This window comes from Hylobates moloch, unplaced genomic scaffold, assembly GCF_009828535.3.
Source record: "Hylobates moloch isolate HMO894 unplaced genomic scaffold, HMol_V3 SCAFFOLD_17, whole genome shotgun sequence".
In the NCBI taxonomy this organism is placed as follows: Eukaryota; Metazoa; Chordata; class Mammalia; order Primates; family Hylobatidae; genus Hylobates; species Hylobates moloch.
In genome coordinates, this window is record NW_026652292.1 from 47,567,780 (window position 1) to 47,594,758 (window position 26,979).

Here is a 26,979-nt window from a genome sequence, read left to right on the forward strand (position 1 = left end):
GTGTCACAGGGGTTTGGTGTACAGATGATTTCATCACCCATTTAATAAACATAGTATCAAATAGGTAGGTTTTTGATCTTCACCCCCCACCCTCCAGTCTAAAGTAGGCCCTGCTGTCTATTGTTCCCTTATTTGTGTCCATGTGTTCTCAATGTTCAACCCCTACTTGTAAGGAAGAGCTTATGGTATTTGGTTTTCTTTTCCTGTGTTAGTTTTCTATGGCCTCTAGGTCCATCCATGTTGCTGCAAAGGATGTGATCTTATTCTCTTCTGTGGCTGTGTAGTATTCCATGGTGTATATATACCACGTTTTCTTTATCCAATCTACCATTGATGGGCATTTAGGTTGATTCCATGTCTTTGCTATCGTGAACAGTGATGTGATGAATATACGTGTGCATGTCTCTTTATGGTAGAATGATTTCTTTTCCTTTGTGTATATACCAAGTAATGGGATCGCTGGATTGAATGGTAATTCTGTTTTGTTATTTGAGAAATTACCACACTGCCTTCGGCAATGACTGAGCTAATTTACATTTCCACCAGCAGTGTATAAGCATTTGCTTTTCTCCACAATCTCACCAGGATCCGTTATTTTTTGACTTTTTGATAATATCCATTGTGACTGGTGTGAGATGGTAATCTCATTGTGGTTTTGATTTGCCAACAAATGTATGAAAAAATGCTCAACATCACTAATCATTAGGTAAATGCCAATCAACACTTCCTTTTAAGGTATTTTTTCTTTCTTTTTTAAGTGAAGGTCTGTTGATAGTGAATTCTCTCCTCTGTTTTTTGTATTTAAAATGTCTTCGTTTCACATTTGCTTATGAAAGAGAAGTAGATCATTTTGTACTAGAGTTACGTCAGCTCTTGGGCTATGCCACAATTTTGTCTACAGGAACCTTAATTGGTAACATGATAATTTCAGCTGATGACATCACTCTCACATGACTACAAGAGCAGAAAATAGAAAATGACCTAAAAGTTTTGGTGAGACACTTGCATGTTAGAAGATGTAGATATGTCACACAAACATACAGGGGACTGTTACCTCAGTGAAGTTTCTGTGGTCTGACCTGTGTCCGGAATTGGTGGGTTCTTGGTCTCACTGACTTCAAGAATGAAGCCGCGGACTCTCCCGGCGAGTGTTACAGCTCTTAAGGTGGCGCGTCTGGAGTTGTTCGTTCCTTCTGATGTTTGGATGTGTTCGGAGTTTCTTCCTTCTGGTGGGTTCGCGGTCTCGCTGGCTCAGGAGTGAAGCTGCAGACCTTCGCGGTGAGTGTTACAGCTCTTAAGGCAGTGCGTCTGGAGTTGTTTGTTCCTCCCGGTGGGCCCGTGGTCTTGCTGGCTTCAGGAGTGAAGCTGCAGACCTTCACGGTGAGTGTTACAGCTCATAAAAGCAGTGTGGACCCAAAGAGTGAGCAGTAGCAAGATTTATTGCAAAGAGTGAAAGAACAAAGCTTCCACAGTGTGGAAGAGGACCTGAGCGGGTTGCCACTGCTGGCTTGGGCAGCCTGCTTTTATTCTCTTATCTGGCCCCACCCACGTCCTGCTGATTGGTAGAGCCCAGTGGTCTGTTCTGACAGGGCGCTGATTGGTGCGTTTACCATCCCTGAGCTAGACATAAACGTTCTCCACCTCCCCATCAGATCAGTTAGATACAGAGTATTGACACAAAGGTTCTCCTAGGCCCCACCAGAGCAGCCAGACACAGAGTGTCAATTGGTGCATCCACAAACCTCAAGCTAGACACAGGGTGCTGATTGGTGTGCTTACAATCCCTGAGCTAGACATGAAGGTTCTCCACATCGCCACCAGACTCAGGAGCCCAGCTGGCTTCACCCAGTGGATCCCGCACCGAGGCTGCAGGTAGAGCTGCCCGCCAGTCCCGCGCCGTGCGCTCGCACTCCTCAGCCCTTGGGTGGTCGATGGGACTGGGCGCCGTGGAGCAGGGGGTGGTGCTCGTCGGGGAGGCTCCGGCCGCACAGGAGCCCATGGAGGGGGTGGGAGGCTCAGGTATGGTAGGCTGCAGATCCCGAGCCCTGCCAGGCGGGAAGGCAGCTAAGGTCCGGTGAGAAATCGAGCGCAGTGCCGGTGGGTCGGCACTGCTGGGGGACCCAGTACACCCTCCACAGCCTCCGGCCTGGGTGCTAAGCCCCTCATTGCCCAGGGCCGGCAGGGCTGGCCGGCTGCTCCGAGTAGGGGGACCCCCCAAGCCCACGCCCACCCGGAACTCCAGCCGGCCCTCAAGCGCCGCGCGCAGCCCCGGTTCCCGCTGGCGCCTCTCCCTCCACACCTCCCTGCAAGCTGAGGGAGCCAGCTCCCGCCTTGGCCAGCCCAGAAAGGCTCCCACAGTGCAGCGGTGGGCTGAAGGGCTCCTCAAGTGCCACCAAAGTGGGAGCCCAGGCAGAGGAGGCACTGAGAGCGATTGAGGGCTGTGAGGACTGCCAGCATGCTGTCACCTCTCAGAACTATGGCAGGATATCCATTATACTTTACATAATCATCACTTATGAAGGAGAAAGAAATTTACTCATTGGGCTTCTTTAACCTTTGGAAGTAATTTGCAAGTTTTTCTTCTTCTCCATGCTGCCCGATTTACCAAAAGGCCACCAAATCACAGTAGGGCTTTGGAAGAAGAGAAAGATCTCCACATGGTTCCGACTCCAATAAAAGCAGCCCTGACCTTGTGACTCAAATAATACAATGATGTTCTAAGAGTCTGTGGCAGATGAGGTGATAGAAATCACAACAGAGATCCCTTGGCTTTTATAGCAAAGTAATGCCCCTTAATCAGGTAGTAACTACTTTTTTTTTTTTTTATGTTTTCAATTGACGCATTGTAATTGTACAAATTTGTAGGGTACAGTTTGGCATTTTGATGCACATCTATGTTGTATATTGATACAATCAAGGTAGTTAATGTATCTGTTACTTCATGCATTTAGTATTTCTTCATGTTGAGAATATTCAAAGTGTGTCTTCTAGCTATTTTTAATACACAATATTTTACTATTTAACCAAGAAGACTATTTTATTCTGCAAAATGGCTCTTCACTATATGTTGGGCACTGGTAGAGGGAGACTTATCCTGCTCCATGTCATTATACAAAGGGAGCTAGCTGCCCATAATATACAGGATGATATTTATCTAACCCATAGTATCAAACATATCCAGTAACATGCTATCTTAAAATAAAGTGAAGTGCCTGGGACCAGACCTGAGCTAGTACTGAAACCACAGATAAATTTAATTAACAGGTAACTCTACCCATACTAACATCTATCACCTTTTCAATAATATGCACTTCTGGACTCAGTGAGTACTGTCCATGATCATCTGACAAAGAAAAAAAATTGTGAGTCTGATAAATAATACTCTGGCAAAAAATAAAATGACATGCTCTTACTTTACATACTTATAAAGAGGAGACCCTGGAAAACCACATAATCCTTTCAAAATTCCTCTGAAGGCAAAACTTCCAGTGGTGTATGCCATTGTCTATTTCTCTTAGAGGGAAAGACAGCCTAAGGTATCCTGTACATCAATTTGGTGTCAAATGTTAAGGTCTGGCCAGATGGCCAGGGGCCTGCAAATGATATGATTAGAGGACTAGTACCAAACTTAGTGTGGTTGAGGGCTTTTACTTAAGGTACTATATGGACACTATTATGAATGGCTAAAATTACCCTGCAGGATAGGAAACATATAGTAAAAGGTACAAATGAAGGAGAAATGAAAGGAGTATTAATGATATGAATAGTTTTCTTCTTTAGCGCCATCCTCTATAACCATAACCAGTGGTAAAATTTAATAAAATACCACTAAATCATTGTACAAATAACTCTACCAAGAGTTCAGGTCTCATAGGAATAAGTTTAATCACATCTCTAAGCCAAAACCCCTATCATCTGGGGCCAGAGTAAACATAGAAACAGTGATTGGAAAAGGAAAGTAATAAACATAAGCAACAGATTCCTAGCCAAATGCAGACACAAGGCCTTATTTTGGTATTTTTTGCTATGCTACCTAAATATTTATATATTTAAAAAAAACACTTATTTAGCTCACATTGCCTTTTCAGTAATAATGTATATAAATTATACTGTCAGTAATTTATTTTACAATCTTGCTTTTAGAATGTATAAGATGGAAACAAAATAATATAAAAATTAGAGAATGTGATGAACATTTTGTAGGGATTCTGGACGTGGATCTGGTAGTTAAAAGTGAAGAGATTTTCACTGGCTTCTTTAATCAGAAGGTGAATGAATACAAGTCCTGTAGAATACAAGTCACCCTTACAAATGAAGGAAATCCTGACATTTGCAACAATATGGATAAATGTTAAGGACATAATGTTAAGTGAAATAAGCCAGGAACAGAAAGATAAATTTTACAAGATCTCACTTGTGTTGAGTCTGAAAAAGTCAGGCTCACCGAAGCAGAGTTGAATAGCAGTAATCAAGATCTGAGGGGAAAACAGGATTTGAGAGACTTTGGTTAAAGGACACAAAATTTCAGTTAGAAGAAATAATTCCAAAGGGATCCATTGTATAAAATTGCAAATATAGTTAGTAACAATGTTTTGTAGAATTGAATATTAAGAGAGTAGATTTTAAGTATTCTCACCACAAATTAATGATGTCTGTGAGATAATGCATGTGTTAATCAGCTTGATTTAATCATTCCATAATACATATTTCAAAACATCATGTTGTACACCATAAATATATATATTTATTTGTCAATTAAAAATAATTGACTAAAAAATATAAAAAATTATATTCAGTTATATACTGCCTTAGAGGATTCTGTGTAATTCTTTTTTTTTTTTTTTGACAGGTTCTCACTCTGTTGCCCAGGCTGAAGTGCAGTGGCATGATCTCGACTCACTGCAACCTCTGCTTCCTTGGCTTAAGGGATTCTTCAGCCTCAGCATCCCAAGTAGCTGGCACTGTAAATGTGAGCCAACATGCCCAGATAATTTTTTCTTTCTCTTTTTCTTTTTTGTAGAAATGGTTTTTTGCCATGTTGCCCAGGCTTGTCTTGAAGTCCTGAGCTCAGAACCACCCACTTGCCCCGGTGTCTCAAAGTGCTTGGATTATAGGCATAAGCCACCATGCCCAGCAGTGTAATTCTTTTACTGTATATCGATCTGTCTCAGTTTATTTCATTTTTTCTCAAAGAGGATGATTTCTATGTACATGTGGGTTTTTCCCTACTTAAACGTTTTGAATGGTAAACGGTCTCTCTACAAAATGAAGGAAATCTATCTTTAGTGCATAACTCACTCCACCTGCTTCCCTGTTGCTCTGGCCCAAGTCTCTATTTCCATGTTGGTTACTCTTTGCTGTGATAACTAATGTATAGAGTCTATTATGTTTAGGGGTCATCTATCTACTGTAGTGCCATTGTACTAAGGTTAATTCTTTCTTGCTCTTCTCTTTAGTTCATTCTTTTAAAACATTTTCAGCATTGATTTTGGTTATTTATTTACACATTTCTCAAAAATTTGTGGCATACCAAATATTTTTGGTACTGTTTATTTGATGAGTAAAAATCTCTGCCCTCATGGAGTTATATTCTGGTAAGAAGAGATAGATTAAAGAAAGTAAAGTATTTTATATGTGTGATGATTATAAGAGTAATTGGAGAAAAAATAAACTGGTTAAATGAAAGGGGACTGCAGAGATGGCATTTTATTTTATATTGCATAGTCAGAGAAGACCTCTCTGGAAATAACTTTTGAGCAGAAATGGGAAAAAAGTAGTTTAATATGAATTCAAAAGGAAGCTTGTCAGGTAGTATTATGTATCTCTATTTTAATGTAGAAATACATTAAGAAGCAATTCTGTAATTTTTAAATATTTTTTACAGATATCGTTACCTCAAATGATCTCTAATTTTATTTCATACTTAAAAGACACAATTTCTGTTACAGCATTTATATTTGCTTTTGTTCACATATATTTTAAAATTCTCCAGGTGAACATTTTACTATAATTTGAACTATCAAATCCTGAATAGATTAACCCATTTATGCCTGGGGTTGCAATTTTTTAAATTTGGGCATGAAATTCATATATGTTACCTAGAAAAGTTCAAGAAACAAGAATTTGAAAAGGAAAAATTTTTATTATGTTGTATTGTTGAGTTATGTGGCATTCAAAAAATGGAACACTAGGCAAAATCCCTGCTACATTGTACGTAATGTATAAAATCATGTTTCTTGTCTCAGGGGGTGGTGAAAACTGCTGTCCAGTGTGATATTCAACAGAATGCTTCACATGCAAGGCAACATCACATTTTTCACACTGAAAAGTGTTGTTCTTATGACACTCAGCACACCACATTTGCATTCCCTGCTTGACTATCCCGTGATTTATGCCGTCATAATATGAGTCAGTGTTATGCTTCTGTGAAGGTCTTCTTTTTCAGCCAGGTTCTAGACGATGACCATGGGTCTTCAAATAATGGCATACCACACATCGATGAAACTCCGGAAAATCCACTGGCTTCTCATCATATGCTTTATGCAATTGCCAAGCATTTTGTAAGACCAATTTGAAACAGAACAAAAGAGGGCTTGATACCATTTATTTCCACGGATTGATGCCTGATACTTATTAATGTTTTCATCTGCTCTGCGTAGGACTCCCGTGAACTGGTTATATACAGTTTGATCATGTTTGGCTGCTGACCTTGGATCTTCTTTTTCAGTTTCTGGGAATAACAACTGACAAGACACAGGGGATCAATACCAGCACCAGATGAGGCAATAGTGACAACACTGTTATCATTCTACCTGCAGACAGTATTGCCTTTGCCATCAATTAAATAATCGAATGTGCCTCTATCTTTTTTTCTTTAGAGCTACATCTGATTCCAGTGGAACCTTGTCAATGTGATACTTTCTCACTGTACCTGCTGCCTGATGTCCCATTGAACTGAGTTTATCAAGAAGTGCAATACTGGTGAAAAAGCTATCAAATACAAAATGGTATTGTCCAGGGTGTGTCTCTGTAATTGCCTCACCAAACTGAAGGACAAGTGATGCACCAACACCAGATTCCTCATGTTTAGTATCAGGGTTTTTACCCTGATAAAGCTGAAACCAGCAATGTAGCCCAGACATGTGGTACCACACCAAATCTTATAGCCAAACCGAATGGGCTTTCCCCAAATACATTGTTTGCACCCCTGACGACCAAAATAAGGAACCCTGGATTCATCAAAGCTGAAATATGTTTCATTTGGAACAAATTTCATACATCTCTCATTGAGTGTGCTTGCGAGAGATCACCACTTGGAAAACTGGTCCATTGAATCCACATTTGCATTGTCAGCAACATGCAAATTAGAAAATGTAGTTTCAAAACAGTCACGTCTCATGGCAGTACATTATGCCAGTACATTATGCGCATCTGTTCTTTGTTCCCCAAACACATGCCTTCTAGGAACTAAGATGTAACCACTCAGAAAAATAATTTCCAGAAAAGATTTGAATTTGGAGGTAGTCAAGCCAAGACATCCTTACTTCGAGCACATAAGTTGGAGTCCTTGATAATGAATTCAACAACCTCATCATCATGAAAAAGCTCAAGAATTTCTATGGGAGTTCTCATTTTGGTGAAGAAATCTTTTGGTGGTTCTGTAACTCTACCTCTTACGGGTTGCGCAGTTAGGCCAGCTTTTACCCATTTGCAAACAATTTTGGTCACTTTCCTCCTCTTTGACGGTGGAGGTTGCTGCACAGTAGATGTAGATGAAAATTCATCAGGAGAGTTATCTTTAGGTGCATATGAGGGATCATCTCAGTCAGATCCAGCATCAGAGCCATCTTGAATAAGATATGCAGTTGCATGCAACAAAGAACCTGGCGGATTATTTCTTGTTCCACATTCTTTGTCTCCTGAGTCCTCATCAGAAACAGGTGCTGTAGCATTTTCAGGTGATTGTGTCACTATAGCACTTGCTGTTATCTGTCTCTAAAAGGTCAATTGTTTCATGTAAACTTAGAGTTTGCAGCATCTTGGGACGAAAATGAAAAAAAAAGGTATTATTAGTCCTAGTGGTAGTGGTTTTGCCTAGTGTTCCAAAAATAGAACGCGAAAAATGTCAAACCCATGACTAACGCAACAGTAATAATTTCGGTATTTTCTTTTCACAGCACAATAGCAAAATGAGTAGAGAAGTAATAAAAAATTACTAGTATAGGTTGTAGTTCAGTAAAGTTATATGTACCTGTCTTTGTTTGTTTGTTTGTTTGTGGGTTGTTTTGTTGTTTTTTTGAGAGGGAGTCTTGCTCTGTCACCCATGGAGCGCAATGATACTATCTCAGCTCACCGAAACCTCTGCCTCCAGGATTCAAGCGATTCTCCTGCCTCGGCCTCCCGAGTAGCTGGATTGCAGGCGCTGGATTGCAATATATATATTCTAGTCACAGAGCAGAGATTTCAGGTCTGAGGATGGTTTTATCTTCCCACTTTGACTCTGGCTATTTTTAGGGATATTTCTCCCTTCAGGCACTCCCAATGCTTCCCATGGGTTCAGGCAGCAGTAGGTCTCCTGCCAGGGAACCCAAGATAGTGGAGTAGCTGGTTGTTCACTTTTTCCAGTATAGACGCTATTATTCAGGGAAATTTTTTCATATGCTTGGTCCTGGGCAGATTGCGGGGAGGGATGTCATATATGTGGAAGTTTGATTTTCTTACCTTCTCCTCAGATGTTTCGCTTCTCTGTGGCCTGGGAACGATCTCATCCTCTTATTTGAGTTCTGGCATATCTGGTGATAATGTCAATGTTATATATTTGTTTTTGGTTTTCTTTAGGAAGGAGTAGATTTATCTTGCTTCTAAGGCACCATTTTATTACCAGAAGTCTGTATTAATATTCTGTTGCAGGGTAAAAAGTTCGTGCAAACTTTGCAGTTGACTGCCACACTCATTTATCATCTCACAGTTTCTGTAGCTCAGATGTCTGAGATAGGTTTACTGCTCAGGGTTTAACAAGGCTATGCCAAGTTGTGGGCAGTGGCAGCAGTCTCATCATTAGCTTGGAGTTCTCTCAATCTCATTCAGGTTGTTGGTATAATTTGTTTCTTGTGGTTGGAGGACTGAAGTCACTGTTGTTTTCTTGCTGTGCTTTGACTGGAGATCACTCTTAGTTCCCAGAGGCCACTCTTTAGGTACTAGCTATGTAACTTTCTCCAGAAGAAAGTCCACTGGTTCATAATATGTCTACTTCCTTTCTTCATCCCAGGAACAGAGCATTTTATGCTGCTACTTATCTCTTTTAAGAACTAATTGACTAGGTCAGGTCTATCCAAGATAATATTATTTCCCTTTTATTTCAAATTTAGCTGTTTAGGGATCTTCATTACATCTGAAAAATTCCTTAGTCCATATAATGCAACATAATCAAGGGAAAGGTTTTACATCATATTCACAGGCTTTGCTTGCACTCAAGGAAAGGGATTATAAAAGGTATGTATATCAGGCAGTAGAATCTTGGGAGCCATCTTGGAATCTGCCTATCATAATGTTCATAGTGACTGAAGAGGAGACTATAAAGAGTAGGCAGAAATAACAAGTAATTAACTTGGAAGTCAAAGAAGTTATTGTGGATAAGAAATATGCAGGAAAGAAAATCTATTATTCTCAAAAAGAACTCAATGTCTGTTTCATTTATTTAGGGTAATTCCAGTGCAAAACTAAACTACTATAGCCTTGGAAGATGGATACTAATATTACTCACTCTGAAGCTCTGCTCTCCAGTGTTTCAAAGCCATTCTTATTATTAATGGTTTCTGTTATAAAAGAAAGAATGAAAGATAATTATCTCATACAACCCAGATTTTCTTAAGTAGATTAATGTGATGTAAGAGACCAAAAAACTTTAAATATTTTTAACTGTCTCCCATTTCCTTGGTAACATGTACTTTCATGTAGGAAACACTCCTCTTACTATGAGTCAGTTCAGTCAGTTAGAATGTCACCTTTGGGTGTTTTAAGAAACATGAATATAATATTATTATTATTTCTTTTTCTTTTTTTAAGGCAAATCTTATATATATTTTAATATAAAGGGATTCTTGCCATGTTGCCTAGGCTGATCTCGAACTCCTGGGCTTCTGTGCTCCTGGGCTCCAGCAATCCTACAATGCTGGCCTTGCAAAGTGCTGGGATTACAGGTGTGACCCACCACATCCAGCTGATATGATCTTCTCTAAGCCATTAGGAAAGAAAGTCTTACAAATGTAGAAGCTTAGACTCATGACAGATGGAAAAAAATGTGATTTTAAAAAACAAGTTGGCACACATAGAATAATTAATCAAAGTTTCTTCCTATTCTTATTAGTCACTTATGTGTACCTCAGATTATTAATAACCACAGCTAAGCGGGGAATAATAGAGAAAAAGCAGAAAAGGATTTAAAATCAAATTTATTATTGTTGCAAAAAGTTATAAAAATGAATTAACAATGAAAATGTAAAACACTGATAAAAAATTTAAATTATTTTTGCTATTTCTGAATATCTAGAAAACTTGGAAAATTTAGGGAAATTTAAAAAGGTAGTGTGGTTATGTGCATGTGACTTATATCTGTGTTTAAATAACACATAAGAAAATCCATTTTAGAGTTAAACAGCAACAGATACAAACTTTATCACTATCTTTTAAAGATGACTTCAGATTATGATATTCAGTGTAACTTTATTTTTCTTCTATTCATTTATTCATATTAATGTTAATTAATTCATTAATGCATTTATCCACTTTCATAAAGGTATTTCTTGGGTAGTCTTATATACAAACGACTAAATTAGTTTTTTTATGTTAATTATCATATAATAACTCTAGGTCATAAATTTATATTTATAAATATTAACTAAACCTGCTGCTAATAGAGATTACTTATTATCTAAATGTTATCTGAATGATTTTCAACGGAGTGAAATTTTGTCAGCACCACCACCACTACCTCCCAAGACAGTCTGAAAATGTATGTGGTCATTTTTGATTGTCATGACATGAAGGCAGGGATGCTACTAGCATCTAGTAGGTAAAGACCAGAGATGTTACTAAACATCCCATAATACACACCCTGATTTGTCTGTACATTTTTAAAATTTCAAAATTTTACATGCATTATTCAGAAATTGGCAGCAGTTTCCTAGTAACTATAGAAAATCTATTATCCTCAGATGTGAGAATTTACAAAATGGAGCACATTTTTCAAAGGGCAGTGGAAGAACATTGATGCATATGGGCATGCATATGTATGTATGAACTTAATGTATTTGTTGTAGTGCCAGAGATCTTTGTCAATAGAGCTGAGTTCACAGTGTAAACAATGGCCTGTTTTACTCTGAAGTTTGTTTTTGCCTTGAAAAGATGAAAATTTTCTCACAACACTATGTTTACTTGCTGTATAAAGCAGCCTTGAAAAGTTCTTGACTATTTCATGTAGAAGTGAAGTATTGATATACTTCACGTGGGCAGTTATATAAGTAAACTACATTAGAAATTATTCAGATATTAAGATTTTCTACAAAAGTGTTGTATTCCCAATCTCAGTAATCCATTTTTAGTACATAACAGAGTTAATGTGTGCTTTCAAAGCAATCCTAAAACCCAGAATATCTAATTTCTTAGTTTAATTTTATTTTATCTTGTTCTATACGTAGTATAGAAGAAAAACAGCTTGTATCCATCTTCTAAAATACATCTATTCACACTCTTGAATTCTACTATTAAATTTAGTTCAAACTTCTTTTATTTAAAATCACTCACTTTCTCAAAACTGCATGGAAAGGTTGACATGTCCTACCTACCTGTGAAAATTAGAGGTAGACTTGATATGTTAAAAAGCCCCTAAGAAATTTAGCCATCTGGTTTATCATTAAAAAGAACTTTCTTAAAGCAACTAGTCCCTTTGATTAAAAGTCCTGCTTTCCAAAAGTGAAATCATTTCCTAAGCCATGAACATTCTCTGCAGATGTTGTTTCTAGTGGAGTTGAAACACTTTTCCTTATCTTTACTTCTAGTAAAGATAAATCCAAGAGTATAAACAATTACCAATAATAGAATATTAATGTAGTTTCCTTCATAGCAGATGTAACACAAAAGTGTAACAAATTCAAATATATAGAGACAATTTAAATCAAATGGATTAGCATTTGGTTATAATCAGTCATGGGCATGAAATGCTATTTAATCAGGTAATGACTTCATTAAACATGGTTAATCACACACCACCTTGAACTCATTTTCTAAACATAGAATTAATTATTCAAATTATAGCAATTAAAACACACCAGTCAATGGCTGGATTCATTTTTAAAACTACCTAGGCAAGCCTGCCAAGAAAATCTACTCATCATTTGCAGAAGTTGGTGTGTGTGTTGAATATCTAGTTCAATAAAATAGACTTCTGAATCAAATGGTACTATAGAAACAAAATATGGACAACACTGGGTAGTTATTTTTAACCAAATCACATAATCGATTTAGAGAAGTAAATAGTAGATAGAGAATATAATTGGATATTGAAATTTACCATTCTTTCCTCAAATATGGTACACCTCTTTCTTTATCATAGGACCATACTCAATACAAACAAAGTAGAAATATATTTTCCTTACTTCACACAAAATCAACATGTATATATGTATCTATAACCCGTATGTATATGTTCATTTTGTGTGGAGTAATCCACACCATACAAAGCTGGAGTGGATTATTTCATTTAATGGTGTACATAAACAAAAAAAAACTTGAGAGATCTCACATCTAATTTTGGATACCAGATATAAAATGAGAAGAATGACTCATAAAATCCTCTAAGCATAGTCAACTATGGAAGAGGCTATTGGGCTTTCTGTTTTGAGGCATACACTTGGAAAACATTTATTGTGTCTCAGCTTAGGAAATTGTTGGATTCTGTTTCACGGCACTCTTTACATGGTCATTCTTGACCACTCTGGCACTGGAGGAATAGTTTATTTCCTGACTGTGCACACTTATGTACTCACTAATGTACTCAATAAAACTTAGGGGATGGAATGGGTAACATTGCCTTAAATTTGGCCTGTGTCTCAGGATTATTATTCATAGCAATTTAAGATGGTAATTCTCTTAATACTTTCTTTTTCAAAATGTGGCCTACTATTTAATTATTCTACATTTAATTCAACATTCCAACTGTTAACGGGCATTATAATAATATACATCCAGAATTCTAACAAAACCTTTTCAAATATTACTTAAAAGTGTTAGCATATTTATACAATTACCAAGGTCATCAATTACTTTTTCCCATCAGTTGAAATCTACTATATAAAGTTTTCGTGTGAAAATAATTCTTACAATTCCACACAGATAAGGTGAGCATTGAGTATCTGGACGTATTTGTGACATAGTTCTTAACAATTTTCCTTTCATTACAGCAATTCTTTCCTTTTAAAATGACCAAACAAGGTCAAATAATGATTATATTAATATATGCTTATGAAGAAGTTGTAACTCTTAGTAACATTATGTAAGAGAATAAAATGTAGGACTTACTTCTAAGAAACATCTAATTTCCATGTATTACTTGTAATATAGAAAATAGGATAGAAACATCAGCATGTTCTCATCACAGAATGCTCATTTATAGACATGAAATATTCACACACTGTGATTCAAAGGGAACAGCTGTTAATAAAGAAGCTACTTAAAAAATAATAATTTCAACTTCATTCAATTTTTATCTCCTATTCTAGCATCACATATGAATTTTCTGAGAATTGATGTGTACCTGCTGTTATTCTAAAACTGTATTTATAGCAAACTGAGGTAATATTATTGACCTAGTAATTTAGTTTAATGAAAATTATGCCTCATTATCATAAATGTATAAAATAATACTGAATACTTTTCTTGGAAATTGCTTCTGAAATTATGCCAACTCAACAAGAGGAAACAATATAAATGGAAAATTCCATCTTCTTGCTTAGGTAAAACTACATTTTAAAGGCTAGCTGACATACATTGAGTTTTTATTGAGGTTAAAATATATGATGAAATGATAGTGAAAACAAGCAATACATGTTGAAAATTCAACCTAAAATGTAATACATCTTATACATATATTTGCTATATATGATAAAAATGCACTTTGTTATCTATCTACTGAATATTGTTTAGCTGCACAATCAGTATCTCAGTATCCCTTGATGAATGTACACAGTGTGCTTCTGAATACATTATTGTCTTCATATTCCATTTAAAATGCAGTAACTGGCTTGACAAATATTTCTGGTAATAGAATGCAGCTATTTTAATGTTTATTTATTCATTTACTTATTTTAAAATTTTATGATAGTCCACGTTTTATGGTTCAACTCAAATGCTGCCTCTTCTATGCAGCATTTCCTGGTCTAATACAATAAAGGGTTTCTTCTTCCCTGAGTTTTGCAATATTCCTTGGCCCCTGGCTTGTTAAATGAATCACTTTCTTTTTTGAATCATGATTTCGATCTAATTTTTTTTTTTTCCAGAAGTGGTTCAGATGCTGACATGTTAAGGCTGTTGCAAACAGCTTAAATTTTGAGTCATATTAACCCAGGTATTGTAAATAAATACTGTGATGATTAATTTTATGTGTCAATGTAACTAGGGTAAGGGATACTCAGATTTGGTAAAACATAATTTCTGGGTGTTTCTGTAAGAGGGTCTCTGGAAGAGAGTAGCATTTGAATCAGTAAACTGAGTAAAGAAGGTCTATCCTTACTAATATGGGTGGGCCTCATCCAGTCCTTTGGGGGCCTGCCAGAATAGGACAACATGGTAAGGAAGGGTATGTTGTTTCTTCCTGAGCTAGGAGGTCCACTTTCTTCTGCCCTTGAACATCAGAGCTCCTGGTTCTTGAGTTTTTGAACTCCAGCACTTGCAGCAGCACCCCCTCAATTTCATAGGCCTTTAGCCTCAGACTGAGATTTATGCCTTCAGCCTCTCAGGCCTTCAGACTCAGGCTGAATTATGCCACCAACTTTCCTGGTGCTCTAGCTTGCAAACTGGTGGGGCTTCTTGGTGTTCATAATTTCTGGAACCAATTTCCATAATAAATGTATTACATATGTAATGGTTAATACTGAATGTCAATTTGATTGGATTGAAGAATGCAAAGTATTTTTCCTGGATGTGTCTGTGAGAGTGTTGTCAAAGGAGATTAACATTACAGTCACTGGACTGGGAGTTAGTCAGACCCACCCTTAATCTGTGTGGGCACTGTCTAATCAGCTGCCAGTGCGGCTGTGATAAAAGCACGAAGAGGAACGAGAAAGGACTAGACTGGTTAAGTCTTCCGACCTTTGTCTTTCTCCTGTGCTGGATGCTTCCTGTCCTGGAACATCGGACTCCAGGTTCTTCAGCTTTTGGGCTCTCAGGCTTTACGCCAGTGCTTTACCAGGAGCTCTTAGGCCTTCAGCCACAGACCAAAGGCTGCACTGTTGGCTCCCCCACTTTTGAGGTTTGGGGACTTGGTCTGGCTTCCCTGTTCCTCAGCTTGCGGATGGCCTATTGTGAGACTTCACCTTGTGATCGTGTGAGTCAAAACTCCTTAATAAATTCCCCTTCATATATACATCTATCCTATTAGTTCTGTCCCTCTAGAGAACCCTAATATGACATATAATATATTATATATCAGTATAGGTCCTATTGGTTTCATTTCTCTAAGAACCCTAAGTAATACAGATGGACACATGACTAAGTATAATATAATATGGTCATGGCCCAGTATACGCTGTGAGAATGAATACAGTGGAAGTCAACCAGGTGTGGTCACGGTGGAGCAGGCTCAGAACAAAGATCTTACCTGTCCTGCCTATATCATCCTTTCACTTGGCAGACAGATACTCAGTGGTATAAAGGAGCTCTATTATTAATTAGATCATCTATAATCAGAAGAACCAGAAAGAGTCGTGGGAATTTCAATATTGAAGGTGTTAGAGGTAGCTGGAATTCAAAATATTGTAAAGCCTAGAATATTTACTACATTGTTTTACATTCTCTTATTTTAAAATCAATTATTTATATATTTTTTTTTCTGTTTTTCCTCATTAGCCTTCTCAAGCTTCTTTTATTTTTTAGGCTTCTGTAATTAGCAGCTATAAATTACTTACATTTACATACTATCAACACTTTTGGTTAAAATAAATTATGAAGTGAAATATAGTATGTCTGCAGCTTACTATAAGCCAGTAGGTAAGGTACAGTTTAAAAAAAAGTTATTTCCTTAAAATGTGAAACATAGACATTATGCTAGTAAAAGTGAAAAATACTTTTAGATACCATGTTCATTCATTTAGTTTTTTTGACTCTTAAGAATCATCAAATGTACAAATTCAGCAGAGGAATATTAATTTTAATATACAGGTCTTTTTTTAAAGGAAAATATTCTCCCTTTCTTGGATATAATTAGCAATGGAAAATTTAAAATACTTTTTTTTTTTTTTTTTTTTTTTGAGACAGAGTCTTGGTCTGTTACCCAGGCTTGAGTGCAGTGGCTCGATCTCGGCTCACTGCAACCTCCGCCTCCCGGATTCAAGATGTGCGCCACCATGCCGGCTAATTTTTGTATTTTTAGTAGAGAAGGGGTTTTTCCATGTTGGCCAGGATGGTCTCAAACTCCTGACCTCAGGTGATCCACTCGACTTGGCCTCTCGAAGTACTGGGATTACAGGCGCCAGTCACCACACCCAACCTTAAAATACTTTTTAATACGTGACTAAAAGCATCAAACAAAACGGATAATTATTATATCAAAATGCCTAAGGTAATATTCTTACAAACATTGCTGATTCGTGTTTTCCCATTCTTTCAGGATGTGAATTAAGAGGTCAAGAAATAAAGAGAAAAAAGTGAAATATAGATAGGCAATAATAACAAAAATAATCAAGACTGTTGAAAACATTTAGAAAATAAGAATTGACTGATAAATGTACAATAATTACACAAAGTTTGTCACTGAGGACTAACAAAGACAGGCAAGTCACCTAGTCTGTCAGCTTCACTCACATTATTTTTTCTAAATTTTACACCCACTTGCTGTCATAAAACATCATTGTCTAAATCCTTATTTGCTTTTTTACAGTAGTATCATAACCCTATAATAATCATAAAACTCTGAAAAAGCTTTGTCATATTTCAATCATTCCTAGAATTTTGTTTCACTAGAACTGAGAAGTACCTTTTCAAGAAAAAAAAATCAAGCTGCTAAAATTGGTAACTGTAATTCTACATTTTAAAATATGATTTGAAAACCAAAAATTATAATTTTAAAATTTTTAAATAAAATTTGCTTCGTCTTTGATAAATTGAAGTGTTAGTGTCATTTTAAATATTTCTTTCTTGTCTACACACTGGGAATTGATTGTTCAATTCCTGGTTATTCATAGTACATCTCTAGGCAACCTCATTAGTTCATGAAAGATCCTTTTTTCTCCTCTTCAAATGTATTTGCAGTATTGCAATAAAACACTTTTTACTTTCTCTAGAAATTCTCTTTCATTATTTTTGACTTGGAAGATAAAGTTTATATGTGTTAGGCAAGGGAAAAATCCTTTTTTTTAATCTGCCTATTAGGAATTTTGTCTATACATAGCTATTTATTTAGATGAAGGTGGATCTTTCACATTTGGTTATAGTATCACAGAAGATACTATTCCAAGATATTCAATATTTCCAAGCTTGACAGGAATGATGATGGTTCTCACTGAATTTTTCCTCCCTAATTTGGTGGGCAATAAGTAGGCATGTGCTATGGGACAAATTGTGTTTCTTCACAAAATTAATATACAGAAGGTACGAAATGCCTCAGAATGTGATTTTTTGGAGACAAGGCCTTTAAAGAGGCAGTTCCATTCAAATAGGGCGCTTAGAGTGAGTCTTAATCCAATAAGACTAATCCAATAGGGCGAATAAGAACATACAGAGACACCATACGTAGACACCGGAAAAAGATAGCTATTACAAGAGAGAGGCCTCAGAAGAAACAACCTTGCCAACACCTTGGTCTATTACTTTTATCCTCTAAAACTGTGAGAAAATAATTTTCCCTTTTTAAGCCATGTACTCTGTGGCAGCATAACAGACTTTGTTATGGCAGTCCTAAAAACCTAATATACATAGGAAAAAGGAGGAAAATAGTCTCTGTGTTTAATTACCACTCCTAGATAAATTCAGCCTTGCATGTTATAGGGCCTACAAGATCATCCACATTATGTCTTGTGACTTTGCCTTTAATACCAAAACAATCAGTTAATGTAGAAATTAGGCTTCCCCAAAAACACAGATTCAAGCAATTATGGTTGAAAATTGCATTTTTTCTTTTTGTATTTAAATAACAAAACTTAAAATAGGAATATTTGATTAAATTTAAATTTAGGTAACATAAGTATTTACAGGCAATCTATAGCAAGATTAAGAATACAGTACATTTTTTACCTTTTATCTATTACCCTCTTCCATCCCCCAGTGGCTCCTTCCATGAAATACATAGTTTGAGCTGAATCCCACTCTGGAATAACATAGGCAATTTTGAATCCTGTTTTATGTTTCAATCAAATAAGGCAGGATCATTTTAAGTGGGCATTGCAAATTTCAGGCTTCACCTTCAATTAAAAGAACACAAGGAAAGGCTCTTTTCTGCTAACAGTCCAAAGCCTAGGACTGGAGGCATTTGGATTTCCTCCTGTACATCACTTGCCATTGCACATTATCTCCCAGCAACAGCTGGTGACACACAGACACTGTGCCTCTAGGAAAGCTCTCTTTTCCCCCTTCCGTCTGTTTCAGTCCATTTACTTCAGAAATAAAACACTGCTTTAGCTACTGTGCTTACAACATCTTATCCACAATGTAATTTAAATCCCTTCAGTTAGAGGAAGCAGATTTTGCATTTTGAGGCTAGTTTTACTTAAAAAAAAAAAAAAAGAAAGCTGAAGTTATAGGTCTTCACAACCAGATTATCACATGGGAACTTTTTATAAGTAGGACAGGAAAATACACAATGCTTATGTTATGTTATCAAAAGAATATAAAGGTAACATGTAAATATGTTTGAAAATAAAATATACTGACTGTATATTTTAAACCTAAGTGACTTTTATTTATTTTCACTACAGAACAGGAAGGATTCGCAATTTTGTAAGGGCTGCTATATCAGTCTCTATGCTTAACTGCTCTTGATTGGGAAGCAGCAATAAACATCAATGAAAGTAGAAGTAACCACAACTTCTGCTTCTTCACACCCTCACACCTGCTTTGAATGCCTAGACCATGACTATAGTATAAGGCTTTTTTTTCCTATTTTTCTCTTTTTGAATTTGTGTGTGACCTCTTCTCCAATGTTTGAAAAAAATCACAAGCTCAGAAATCAAATGGCCAAAGTCTGAACAAAGACTACAATATTACATATGAAATGAGCAAGTTATTTAACATATCTGTCTCTGTTTATCTAAAAAATAAGGTACCTATTTCATAGAGTTACTATGAAGATTAAATGATATGTTTCATTTAAAGTGTTTAATACAGTGCCTGCCCTGCTGTAAGGGATCAAATGTAAGTTAACATAAATGTTGCAGAAATAATAATAATGAAATTAAAATATATTATTTTCCTTTGATTACTGTGATTCTTCTCCATTTTCAAGAAAAGAGAATGTCGTTAGTCTTTTGAATCAATCTCTTTGTTTTTGGTTTGAGGTGATGGAGAAATACAAAATCTTATTCCTGATATTGACGTTGTAAGAGTTATACCATTTCTTCCTAAATACATGATTGCAACAAAGCTAATTCTGTTCAGCAGAACATAAAATCAATATTTATATTGATGTTTTCTAACGTACTAATTTATTTGTTTCTTATTTAGTAGAATTTTTTTATTTTAAAATGTTTTTTTTTTATTTTGTGATTTTTTTCTGTATTTCCAAGTGAACGTTTTTCTCCATTGGATTGTAAAAGCAGAAATGCATGTTAACTTTATGCTTTTTTGTTTGTTGTTTCTCTGTTTATTATTATAAGATATAATAAGATATTTTTGTTGGCCGGGCGCGGTGGCTCACGCTTGTAATCCCAGCACTTTGGGAGGCCGAGGCGGGCGGATCACGAGGTCAGGAGATCGAGACCATGGTGAAACCCCGTCTCTACTAAAAATACAAAAAATTAGCCGGGCGTGGTGGCGGGCGCCTGTAGTCCCAGCTACTCGGAGAGGCTGAGGCAGGAGAATGGCGTGAACCCGGGAGGCGGAGTTTGCAGTGAGCGGAGATCGCGCCACTGCACTCCAGCCTGGGTGAAAGAGCGAGACTCCGTCTCAAAAAAAAAAAAAAAAAAAAGATATTTTTGTTGTAAAACAATAAAATATGAGTTTTAGGTTTAAAATTTAATTTTTAAATTTTAGGTTTTAAATTAAGTTTTAAAGCTAGGTTTTAAATTTTATTTATTAATTTCCAAGTTGAATCAGCAAATATGGCTTTACCCTTTGTTTCTCATAGACCATTATGAAAATTGTTATTCTGTTCCACTCTGGGACTGTCTACTTTTAAATCACCATGTGGAAATCTATTGTAGATCTCAAAATTAGTTGTCCAAATGGAACTATTGATTTCACTTCTCCTCACAAAAGCCCCCAATTTGTTCATCCTCAACTCTCACACATCAATAGTGGCATTATCACTGAGCCAGTCGCTTAAGCAAAACACATGCTTTATCTTTCCATTTTCTTCACACTTCACATCTGATCTCTCAGTACGTCTTTAGGTAGTATATTTAAAATATACAAAAACTTAAATTACTTGTGACTATCTCCATCTCCATAAGCCACCATCACCCTGTAAATGGTCTGCTGTGATGGCATTCTATATTTGTCAATGTGGGCTAGTTTGTTAGTCTTGACAGGAAGTTCATTAATTTTTATTATCTAAAAAAACACGTAATACTTAGCTCATTATAATTCTCAGGTCAATCATGAAGTACAAAAGTATATGAGAAAATTGAAAGTCTCCTCCTCTTACCCTTGCCACTCTCTCCTTTGTCTCTTCAGAAGTGACCATAGTTAACTGGTTAAAATGTGTATTCTTCAGTCCTGTGCAATTATATGTGTAGTTCTTAAGTGGGGCTGACTTTCCACCTAGGGAAATTTTACAATACCTGAAGGCATTTTTGGTTGTTATTACTGCATGAGGTTGCTACTGACATGTAGTAGGTAGGGGTCAGGAACACTGCTGAACTTCTACAATGCACAGGCAGCCCTTCACAACAGAGAATTATTTGGACCAAAATATGAATAGTACTGAATTGGAAAAACCCTGGTTTTTTTTCGTTTTTTGTTTTGTTTTGTTTTGTTTGTGTGTGTGTGTGTGTGTGTGTGTGTGTGTGTGTGTGTTGATGTTGATGATGTTGCTTTTTCTTTAAACAATCTACTGTTTTAATATAATCATAGAGTTGTCCAATTATTCAATTTTAGAATACTTTTATCACTCAAACAAGAAACCCCACATCCATCATCAGTCATATCTCATTTCCTGTAATCCTCCCAACCCTAGGCAGCCATAATCTACATTCTGTCTCTACAGATCTATTTTGAACATTTCATATTAATGAAATTATACAATATGCGGTATTTTGTGATTGGGTTCTTTCACTTAGCATAATGTTTTCAAGGTTCATCAACATTTAGTATGTATCTTTATTTCATTTCTTTTCATTGCAAAATAATATTGCATTGCATTGATATCCTATATTTTATTAATATTTATCTGTCAGTTGATGGAAATTTGGGTTGTTTCTATTCTTTGGCTATCACTAATAGAACTTCTAAAGATATTTGTGTACAAGTTTCATGTGAATATATGTTTTTTTTCTCTTAGTATAAACCTAAGAGTGCAGTTGCTGAATCATATGGAACTCTATATTTCACATTATGAGGAACTGCCAGACTGTTTTCCAAAGTGGCTGCACCATTCTCACCACCAATGTATGAGTTCCATATTCTCCACATCTTTGTCAACTCTTATTATGTGATTATTATGATATTTTGATTATACCCATCAAAGCACATGAAAAGTGGTATATCATTGTGATTTTGATTTTCATTTCTCTAATGACTAATGGTTTTTTACCATCTTTTTATGTGCTAATCATTTGTATATCCTCTTTGGAGAAATGTCTACTTAGATTTTTTTTTTTTTTTGAGATGGAGTTTTGCTCTTGTTGCCCAAGCTGGAGTGCAATGGCATGATCTCAGCTCATTGCAACCTCTGCCTCCTGGGTTCAAGTGTTCTCCTGCCTCAGCCTCCCGAGTAGCTGGGATTATAGGCATGTGCCGCCAAGCCTGGCTAATTTTTAATTTATTTTTATTTTTTAGTAGAGACGGGGTTTCCCAATGTTGGTCATACTGGTCTCGAACTCCCAACCTCAGGTGATCTGCCTGCCTCAGCCTCCCAAAGTGCTGGGATTACAGGCGTGAGCCTCCACGCCCAGCCTACTTAGATTCTCTGTCATTTTTTTATTTGGGTTGTTTTTTTTTTATTATTAAGTTGAAGAATTATTTGTATTATATATGAGTCCTTTGTCCAATATATGATTTATAAATATCTTCTCCCATTCTATGCTATTTGTTTCCACTTTATGTATATTAATTTTTTAAAGCAAAAGAGTTTTAATTTTGACATACATCAAGTTTTATATTTTATGTTTTCTGACCTACCTGAAGCTCATGAAAATATACTCCCATATTTTCCTCTAGGAATTTTATAGTTTTATTTTAAATATTTAGGTTCATGTTCTGTTTTAAGTTAGTTTCTGTGTGCAATATGAGAAAAATATCCAACTACATTCAGCTAACTTTTTAAATTGATAAATAAAATTTGTGTGTTTCTATGGTAAACAGTGCGATGTTTTGGTATATGTATAAGTCATGGAATGATTAAATCAAACTAATTAACATATCCCTCATTTCAAGTACTTTTTTTGTAATGAGTCCATTTCAAATCCATTGTCTTAGCAATTTCCAAGTATACGACAGATTGTTAACTATAGTCATCATGCTGTACAGTAGATCTCCAGATTTCTTTTTCATGTGGATATCTAATGTCCAAGTGATGCAGACAAACCCCAAAACTGGGGCTCAGCCTGGGAGGGTTTTTGGCTTCATACAGGAAAGAATTCAAGAGTGAGCAAACAGAGTAAAGTAAAAGCAAAACAACTTTATTAGAGCAACAGAGCACAGGAAAATGGCTGCTCCATAGAGCAGGGCTTCGCCATAGGCAGAGTAGCACTCATGGACTGCTGGCTAGCTATATTTATAGCTATTCTTAATTATATGCTAAATAAGTGGCAGGTTATTCACAAATACTCTAGAACAAGGATGGGGAGTCCCCAGAACTGAGAGTTCCTCCACTTTTAAACCATATATTGTAAATTCTGGACACTGCTATGGCACTTGTAAACTGTCATGGTGCTGATGGGAGTGTCTTTTAGCTTGTTAATGCATTATAATTAGCATATAATGAGCAGTGAGGGCAACTAGAAGGTTGCTTTTATCACCATGTTCATTTTAGCTGGTTTGGGCTAGTTTCTTTACCGCATCCTGTTTTGACCAGATCCTGTTTTGATCAGCAGGGTTGTGATTGGTGCTCAGAAAAGAAGTTCTGCTAAACTCCTTTCCCACATGCATCACCTGTTGAAAAGACTATTCTTCCTCATTGATTTGTCTTGGCACTGTAGTCAAAAATCAAATAACTGTAGATGCTAGGTTTTTTTTTTTGACTGTCAATCCTATTGCTTTGGTCTGTGTGTCTGGCCTTATGACATAACCACCTAATAGATTGGTGTAGCTTTGTAGTAAGTATTGAATTTACACGTGTGAGTTCTCCAACATTGTCCTTCTTTTATAAGATTGGTTTCTCTATCCTCTTCATTATTAAAAATAAAATATTAAAATATCCATTTGTTTTGTTACTTTTCTATTTTCCCTTTCAATTTTTTCAGTTTTTATTTTATGTATTTTGGGGACCTTTGTTAGGTGCATATGTGTTTATAATTTGTGTATCTTTCTGATGGATTAGCACTTCTTATCATGAAATGTCCCTGTAGATCTCTATTTTATTATAAAGACTGTTTTACCTAATATAGGTATAAACACACCAGTTTTCTTGTGTTTAGTGTTTTCTAGCCTTTTATTTATTTATATTTTTTGAGACGGAGTCTTGTTGTCACCTAGGCTGGAGGGCAGTGGCGCAATCTCGGCTCACTGAAAGCTCCACCTCCCGGATTCATGCCTTTCTCCTGCCTCAGCTTCTGGCATAGCTGGAACTACAGGCGCCTCCCACCACACCTGGCTAACTTTTTTTTTTTATTTTTAGTAGAGATGGGGTTTCACCATGTTAGCCAGGATGGTCTCGATCTCCTGACCTCACGATCCACCTACCTTGGCCTCCCAAAGTGCTGGGATTACAGGCATGAGCCACCACGCCTGGCCTGTAGCCTTTTATTTTTAATCAACTTGAATCTCTGATTCTAAAGTGAGTCACCTGTAGACTACATGTAGGTGGATTTTGTTTTTTTGTTTCTGTGTCCAGTTTTACAAACTCTGCATTTTAATTGGATTGTTTAATTCACTCATATTTAAATGTTATTATTGATGGAGTTGTATTAGCATATTACTATTTACTTCTTGTTTTCTATGTCTCATATGTTTTTGTTTCTATATTCCTATTTTATGGCTTTTTGGATTGCCTTAATATTTCCTAGTATAACATTTTAATTTCTTTATTGATCTTTTAGTATATATATATATATATATATAAAATATGTATTTTTTTAGCAGTTGTTCTGAAACTTACTATACATATTCTTGCTCATCAGAATCAACTTTATATTTATACTAACTTAATTTCAATGAGATATGAAAAAGTTGGTCCTACATAGATCTATGTTTTCTTTCCCATTCATGTGCTATTATTATTGTATATATTGCATCTATATTTCACTAATCCAACAATACATGTACAATTATTACTTTATACATATATTTTGTCTTTTAAAAGAGAGAAGAGAGAAGAGCAATTATAGAGAGAGTACACTAATATAAAACTTTCTACTCACTATTTCTGGCTCTCTTAATTCATTTTTGTGTTTTAAGTTACAATTTAAACACAACTTCAGCTTTTTTTACTTACTTAACTTCAGCTTTGTTTCCACATACATTCTTTGTGCTAACTTTTCTCAACTATATTACATTTCTTTATGATGTAGCCCTGCTGTAGTTTCAATGTCTGCTCCCAAAACTCATGTAAAACATTGTCTCCAATGTGGAAGTGTTGAAAGGTGGAGCTTTTTCTGCACCCATCCATAGTCAAATGTCTCAGGAATCAGGTAGGAGTTTGTGAAACCCCAGTAGAGCCTAAGACTTAAGAAGATAGTTTTGAGAGAGCAGATCAACACCAAGGTGGCTGATCTGCCCTACTGAGCTTGCTTACAGGTTCAAGACCAGAAACAGGAGAGTTCCCCAAGAGGCTTGGCTATAGCCCCATTTGGCCTTGAGCTTTTAACCAAAGCCATCTGTCAAGGGGTCCACAAGGAATGATGCACATTAGTGCCTCGGTGGAAGGGCTTATTTGCCCATTGACATCAGTCTCAGCAGTGAACCTGAATGTTGTCCTGTGGTGCTTCTTCAGCTTTCCTTAGCTGAGTTCCTAGCTCAGAGTCACTCTCACAGGGACCCGGAGGGAGACTCACCCTTATCTCCCAGTCTAAGATTCGAAGCCTTCCAGACAAGCTTGCCAACCTCCATCCCACAACAGATCCCAAGGAGGTCTAATCTCAGCTCTGGTCCCTTTTGCTGCAACTGGAAACTATCCCATCTGTGTAGGGATGTGCTAACAGCCTTATACCTGTCTGGGACAATGTGACAGGCTCTCTAGCCTCTGTCCCATAGCAGATTCCAAGGGGGCCCAGTTTCAGTCTAGTCTCTCTCTTTGCAGTCAAGGAAATGTCCTATCTGTGTAGGAACTTGCTGGGTAATACATACCACTGTTTGAAGAGACCAGGCTTTCAGCCTCTGTCCCAAACCAGATCCCAGGCTCAACTCTAGGTCCCCTACTATAGTTGAGGAACTATCTCATCTGTGTAGGAACCTACTGGGAGTTGCACACCCATCTAAGCCAATGTGACAGGCATGCCAGTCTTCATTCCACAGCAGATCCTGAAGGGGCCTAGTGTGTCTCTGGCCCCTCCTGAGAAATACTCTGTATGTGCAGAGTAGGACCCATCCTGTTTGTGCAGAGACCTTCAGGGATGCACATCCATCTGGGACACTGAGACAGCCTTTTGAATTCAGGTCCCTGGCCGGCATTCCTACACAGCCTTAGTATCCTCACTGGGCCTTCCCCAGGTCCATCAGGGCCAGAAAGCCATGTCAACCCTACAACCTTTGCAGCTCTCCTAGACTTGGGCTAAGAATGTCCTCTAATGCTAAGATAGATCCAGTAGATATAGGCTCAGGGCATACAACAGTTAGTTTAGAATTCCTAGATGCTCCTCTGAAGAAGGACAGGCACAATCAAAGTCAGATTGTAAAGACTAAAATACATACTTAATGGGCAGACATCATCGCACTTCCAAAGGTATCAAGAACATACAGGAAAATAGGATGTAACCAAATGGACAAAATAAGGCACTAAAGACTGGCCCTATAGTGATGAAGATGTGTAATCTCTCATACAAAGAATACAAAATAGCTGTTTTAAAGAAGCTTGATGAACTTCAAGAAAACACAGATAATTAATTCAAAAATTTGCCAGAGAAATTTTAACAAAGATATTAAAATTTAAAAAAAGAAAATCCTGGACCTACTAAACACAACGAATGAAATAAAAAAAAATGCAATAGAGGGCATCAAGTGCAGGACTAATAAAACAGAAAA

General features: G+C 36.6%; 1 pseudogene; it reads right to left on the bottom strand.

The window, feature by feature from the left end:
- Positions 1–6,108: 6,108 nt before the first annotated feature.
- LOC116456757 (piggyBac transposable element-derived protein 3-like) lies at positions 6,109–26,409 on the bottom strand (annotated as a pseudogene).
- Positions 26,410–26,979: the final 570 nt, after the last annotated feature.